The sequence below is a fragment of the Haliotis asinina genome, chromosome 2 (genome assembly GCF_037392515.1).
Source record: "Haliotis asinina isolate JCU_RB_2024 chromosome 2, JCU_Hal_asi_v2, whole genome shotgun sequence".
Lineage (NCBI taxonomy): Eukaryota > Metazoa > Mollusca > Gastropoda > Lepetellida > Haliotidae > Haliotis > Haliotis asinina.
The window spans coordinates 10,712,647-10,720,001 of record NC_090281.1 but is presented as its reverse complement, the minus strand read 5'-3'; the positions used below and the strand labels follow the sequence as shown (position 1 = coordinate 10,720,001).

The following is a 7,355-nucleotide window of genomic DNA, read 5'->3' as shown; positions in this document are numbered from 1 at the left end:
AAAACGCGCTGCTTCTTTCCCCCAGAACCTCCCTGAATCTTCTTTGGTCTAGAGCGCCGTTTACCTTTGACCTGTGTCCATACCTGAGAGTCCATTTTGGCCATAGCCACATCAACACTATCTTGACTGGAAAAGTTATCAAACTGACCAAAATCTAAAGGTGCCATTGCTGCCGCTTCAGCATAAGAACCTGAGGTCTTAGTGTCTGTTCCAGATGTCTCACTCTCACCCGCTATACTCTGTTCCTCAGTCACACCCATAATAACAGATGAAGAGTTATCTCCCTGTTCCTCCTCCCTCTCCGAATCTGACACAGTATCCTTATCTCTGTTACCTGTCTCCATCACGGAGTCATTTGGCACAGACTGGTCCTGGCGCCTATTATAGCCTTTAGGACAGTTCACCCTAGTGTGGCCAAGGTGGTAGCACTTTAAACATACCGGCAAACGACCTGGGGCTGTAATAAGCATGGACATACGATCTCCAAGCCTCACAATATAGGGCACAGTCTCAGCTTTGTTCCTGTCCAGCTCCAACTTGACTATCCTCACCCATGTTTGAATCGCCTCACCACCCACAAGCGCAGTTTCAAAAGCAACCGACCTCACAATGCCAAACCTTGAAAAATAATTTTCCAAAAAGGCATTCGACACAACACCATGGAGCCAGTGCACACGAAGATCAATGATCTCCTTCTCATACGGCGAGAAATCTATCTGGACATCTCCATACATTATGGAGCCTACAGTGAGTAACAGTTTAGCTCTGTTTTCGTGTTTAAAGGTAATGTACCACACTCCAGCTGTTTCAGTTTTCCAAATTGACAAAACTTCACGTGGTTTGATAAGGTTTTTTTGATGCATCCATTAAAATGTCAAAAATGGTCTCTCTATCAAAACTTCTGATAACGGATTTCACACGTACTGTGCATGAAGATCGCTTGTTATCCAGGAACCGCTGGGGAACAGGAGGCTCTACTGTAGCTCCCTGGTACGCCATGGTGAAGGAGAGGGAGGAGACCCGAAGGTCACACGGCGTTATTAACAACCGATGCCCAGCGTCGATCTGGAAATAAAACAAGTCAATACAGAAACACACAGTAGTCAAATATGGAACGGTTTCACCAACGCAGCCGGTAAATCCCTTCCAGCCACAAACACTCAACAATCTGTAGCAAAAAGGCCGAGAAGCGATGCCGGTTGTCGACTTGCACCGGCAAAATACCTCTATACCCACAGCATCTCATTAAGGGGCTGGATATTTACATTCCCTCTTTCAAAATATTCACCTCCAAAATTACGCGCACGAAAACACGTAATTTCGGACCACGGGCGAGGGCCACAGCCAGACTGACCTTCTTTGTGGTGAAATACGACAATCTGTGTCAAGGCAGCAAAATGTGTAAATAACCTTATTTATTTCTTTGAAGAAACAGCGCTTGCGCTAAAACGTCGGGCCGACGTAGGAAAAACGTCCTGCAGCTAGGGCCATGAGCCGGTGGATCGGCGCTTAATGAACGAGGCGTGGGGACAGCAATGGGAAGAGTTTCTGCAGTCCCGACTTTGAGAAAGTCGCGCCCAGACAAGCGTGAAAAAAACCCACAGCAACTGACCGCGTGGACTAAATCCACTAAACTTAAATACATTTCACGTATCAAACCAATGTTAGGGTAGGTGAATTTTAGTTCGAAATGTTGTTTTAATTAAGAAATGGAATGAAAGTTAAACAAACTTTGAAATTTCAATGTAAACTGACCCGGGAGGAACGCGCCGAGGCTTCTGGTACTTCCTTACCACTTGAAAACACTTTCTAGGGTTAGCTGGCGCTTAAGACATGTGTTATCGACGGGGCAGAATGTGGTTGTGAGGGTGTGATTGTCTACGACGTAATTTCCGACGTGCGACATCATGGCCGACGTCCTTGGATACGGGGACACAAAACAACTGCAAGTGGAAAATAAATCACTTTGAGGAACTTCCCGGGGCTTGGTTTGGACGGAGTACAATGTGGTTGAGTGGATGGGTCCATTTCTACAGTTTGGCTGTGGTTGCATGGTGCCTCCAGTGAAACGGACGCGCGAAAAGGGAGGGGACGGCGCAAAGTGAGATGAAAAAAGTGAAATGAAATGTGAAAAAGAGAGGGCTAAGTTAAGGGTTCTATTTTTTAATTTGTATTATGAGTGGTGGGCCATTCCCGGAGGTACTGCAATACCGGGTCAACCCGTGATGAGGGCGGAGCAAGCTCCGTGGCACCTCATCCCGTTGCAAAAATCAGTTTAATATCGATGTCTCCAATAGGAGACGTATCAGATATTAAGCTGATAAGAACAGATACTTTTTTTTCTTTTTCATAAAAATTGTATTACACAAATCGAACTCAAAATACAAAATATAGACAGAGTAACCACTGCCCACAAATAAAAATAATATCACAGTGGTGGGGCAGTGGCCATAACATAAGTAAACTAGTAGAAGAGGAAAATAAGGGCATTAAAGAACACAGCAGCTTGCAAAGAAACACTATTACACGTATACAACAACGACAGATCACAGACGACACTTATATTTGTACAATAATTAAACGAAAACTTGAAAAAGAAAGTCAAACACAGAAGATTCGAACAATATATATGTATAATATAAATGGATCTATAATGACACAACAGATATGTATAAATGGGGAAGTTGGGGACAAAGTACGGGACACTGGTATATAATGGACAAATCACATATAGAATTACTACTGACCAGAAAAACAAACTATAGATGACAACACACACATATAAGCAAGTACGTTCAGTTAACTTAGGCAAAGAGAGACTTAAAACTTAAAACCTAATTTGTTAGTGGCATTAATTGTACAGAAGAAAGGTGAAGACAACCAGTATTGAGCAAAAGAAGATGCAGATAGACGAAAGTAAGCGACTTTAATACGTGTCTTTAGGAGGGCAAGAAAACGCAACACAATATCATTCCCATTTAACCGCTTGTGTTCAAACTTATTTTGATTCCGAATTGTCCAAATACAATATTTTGCCAAAGTTAAAAGATAGACACAAACGGCAAATTTTTCCGGATTTGGATTTTTTGGTACCAATCCGAACATAATTAATTCATAAGATTTTTTCAGTTGTCCAGAGGAAAGGTATAATAACCATGGGAAGATAACATTCCACAACACACAGGAACAGGGACAGGTAATGAACAGATGATCAGAAGTTTCAATTCCTGATCGACAAAGCACACAGTTGGGAGAGACAGCCATACCACGGGTATGAAGAATATACCCTAAAGGAAGAGAGTTATAGATGAGACGAAAGCAAACTGATTTATGAAGACAATCCACAAATGAATGATGTAAGTTCCGCCAAACTATGTCAAAAGGAATTTGTGGATATAACATTTCTATTTTATTTTCTGTCACTTTTCCCAAGAAGCAATCGTAAAATTCCCGAGTAGTGAACTTCTTTATATCTACCAGCGGATCCGAAACAAGAGATTCAAACAATTTCACGGACTCAAAACAATGCTGATAGAATATAGACTTTGTCTCAGAATGAGGGATAGTCAGGGACGTAAAGGCAGAGGAATACACACGTAAGGATAATCCTAACCAATATTTTGCAAAAAACGTCCATTTTGCTGAACTACCATTAAGTAAGTTTTGAACGTGTTTCATTTGGAAAGATTGCAATTATGACTTGATGTGCAGAGCACCAAGACCCCCATCCAAAATGGATTTATATAAAACGGAGCGCCGAATAGATTCAGCGTTGGACTGCCAAATAAACCTAAACATCTCTCTTTGAAAGAGATCAATGTAATGTTTTGAAACTATGGTAACAGCTCCACGATACCATAGTTTTCCCAAACCCAAAATGTTGCACAACATAGTTTTCCCAAACACCGAAACAGAACGCCCCTTACAAGAGTTTAGTACAAGTCTGAATTTTGATAAAATTGGATGAAACTGATCATCATCAGTGACTGTCTTGCCAACAATGATTCCAACAATTTTTGACTGGTCAATCCAAAATATGCCGAAAGGATGGTCGGACCTAGACTTCCATTTACCATTTTATCAATGGGTTCAGCACCAAAAAGGTCAGAATAGAAATCAACAAAAACACCCATGATGTGCTGAGAGGATTTTAACACATTGCCGGAAGAATCTAAAATTGAAGAAATAGTTTTATGTTTACCTCTCTTAGCTTCCTTGCGAAAAAAATAACTAGAAGGTTTTTCACTGTTTTCAAGGTCCTTAGCCTTAGACCGGATAAGGTGACCTTTAAATTCCATAATTTCCAAGTCTCTCAATTGCTTTTTGACTTCCAGCTTTTGATCTACATATTGTCCAGGATGTAGGGATTCAGCATGGCATAGATTCCAGTACTGGACTTCCAAATCCTTACGGAGGGATACTTGGGACTTATGTCTATCATTTAGAACCAGACAAATAAATTCTTTTATTTTTATCTTAAAGGTATCCCACCATTCAAGCGAAATATTCTCCAAAGGGGGTATATTAGCCTTACAAAAACCAGAGAACAGTATTTTAAAAGCCAAATCAAATACTGAACTGTTATATTTCCAATAAGACGGTCCAAAATCTATGCCCTCAAAATCCTTTAAACTTACCAACACAAAGTCGTGGTCAGAAAAACTACAGGGAGTGATGGTCGAAGTGCCGACAGCTGACAGGAGGTGGGAGGAGAAATAAAACCGGTCAAGGCGGGATCCAACACCAGAATTATTAGACCAGGAAACAGCAACTAAATCTGGAAATAGAAAACGGAAAACATCAGATAGTCAAAAGTCAGAGACCCATTGCTTTATAATATTTACCCCTTGCTGTATTAAGTTTTTATTCCCCCCAACTTTATCTAATTTATTATTAAGAACACAATTAAAATCTCCTCCCAAAATAATATGCCTACTGGTGACTAAGTAATGAGTTAACTGACTAAAAAATTCAACTCTTTCTGCTGGCACATTAGGTGCATAAACATTAATTAATCCAATTCTAGAAGTGCCAATTGTAATATCAACAAGAATAAATCTGCCATCAACATCATAATGATATTGATCAATTTTGGCACCACAAGATTTGCTAATAATTAAACCTACTCCCCTGCTATTATTCGAACCGAAAGACCAAAAAGCATCTCCATTAAATCTACTCGCATACAGCTGAGCTAAACCTAATGAATGCACATGGGTCTCCTGAAGGAAGAGAAAATTAATGCCAGAGGAATTGAACTTATGGGCTAAAATATTTATTTTATTTGGGTTATTTAATAACCCATTACAATTGATGGATAAAAAGTTAAACATGACTCTTAATGTGATTGGCTACGAAGAATTGCAAAAAAGACATCAAATAACAAAAGACTCCCAATATCGGGAGAAGTGTCGTAAAATCGCCATTCTGTCTCGTGATCGGTGGACATGTCCTAGTTTGTTAACAAAGAACATCTACAAGAGGATACAAATTATGGCGGCTCTGGTACTTCAACTGATGACACAGTTGATCTGGTTGACCTGGTACCAACACGAGGAGGTGTAAGAGCAGTATATGCAGCTTGGCTGACATCACCAGCTAAGTGAGATGTGAACTTTTTGGTACTTATGCTACCTCCCTCAGTTTTGGATTTCCTGCTTCTTCTGCTCTTTACCTCCTGAAAAGGTCCCTCATTATCAGTCTTATCTGATAAGGATAATTAAGCCATAGCCTCGTCACCATCCTGTGAGAAATTAATAACATCATCTCCCTTCGACACCTGTTCCTGAACCTGATTCTGAGCCTGTTCCTCACCCTTTTCATCACTCTGTTCTGGAACCTGTTCATCCATAGAATCCTCAAGAATACTTTCCCCTTTATCAGCCACAATATTATCACACTCACTATCTCCATCAGAATGCATCTCTATCCCGTCTCCTTCAACCTGAACCTCCTCACTGCTTTCACTTTCACCATCAGACTGAACTTTAGCTGTCTGTTTATTATTATGATCATCTGTCCTTTGTACTTGAGGGCACACAAACCTTTGATGACCAGTTTGACCACATTTGAGGCATAGTGGAGAGCGACCTGGGGCAGTTATCAACATTGCCATACCATCCCCAATTTTTACAATGTGAGGCAGTAGATTTTTCTCATTTTCTGACGACTCAATTGTAATAAGTCTAAGTCCACTGAATACTTTGGCACCGTCTGGAAGCACACATGAGTCATACTGCATATCGAGGACTTTTCCGTAACGAGAAAAGTAATCCGCCACAAAACTGTCTCTCACTGTCTGATGTAACCAATGTACCCTGAGAGTAACAACCTGCCTCTGATACATTGAAAACACAACCTGGTCATTCTCAAAAGGAAGCGTATGAGTGTTCAACAGTATTTCAGCTTTTTGGCGTTTATGAAATGTCAGGTACCAACACCCCCCTCGCTCTGCTTTCCAAAAAGCTTCCAGGTCCTTTCCACTAAACTCAGGTATGGCATTCTTTATCACATTAAATAAATGATCACGGGGAAAGTTTCTTACCCGGGACGTTGCCTTGATTGTCAATCTCGCCCTGGCGTCATTGAGCTGGGTATGAGACAGAGGGTATAACTTCAACGCATTAGCCCAAGCCATGGTCCGGTGATCAAAAAGAATAAAAAGTGGGGGGTGACCACTTAAGGTCTACTTGCTACCTAGGTAGCAAGTCCCACCCGTAGACCTGGAAAAAGACAAGCAAAGTTAATGCACAAAATAACAACACAATATTCTCCAATCTGAGAATGTCGTAGATGCCCTCCTCAAGAACAGATATTACACGTCAAGCGCAGGCAAAAGGCCGAGAAGCGATGCCGGTTGTCGGCTTGCGCCGGCAAAATACCTCTATACCCACAGCATCTCATTAAGGGGCTGGATATTTACATTCCCTCTTTCAAAATATTCACCTCCAAAATTACACGCACGAAAACACGCAATTTCGGACCACGGGCGAGGGCCACGGCCAAACTGACCTTCTTTGTGGTGAAATAGGACAGACAATTTGTGTCAAGGCAACAAAATGTGTAAATAACCTTATTTATTTCTTTGAAGAAACAGCGCTTGCGCTAAAACGTCGGGCCGACGTAGGAAAAACGTCCTGCAGCTAGGGCCATGAGCCGGTGGATCGGCGCTTAATGAACGAGGCGTGGGGACAGCAATGGGAAGAGTTTCTGCAGTCCCGACTTTGAGAAAGTCGCGCCCAGCCAAACGTGAAAAAAAAACACAGCAACTGACCGCGTGGACTAAATCCACTAAACTTAAATACGTTTCACGTATCAAACCAATGTTAGGGTAGGTGAATTTTAGTTCGAAATGT

General features: G+C 41.3%; 1 non-coding gene across 1 annotated transcript; it reads right to left on the bottom strand.

Annotated features, from left to right (window-relative positions):
• Window positions 1–2,177: 2,177 nt before the first annotated feature.
• Window positions 2,178–2,362, bottom strand: LOC137274863 (U2 spliceosomal RNA). The gene has a single exon (XR_010956239.1). It is a non-coding gene; the product is annotated as a U2 spliceosomal RNA (small nuclear RNA).
• Between the last annotated feature and the right edge of the window lie 4,993 nt (window positions 2,363–7,355).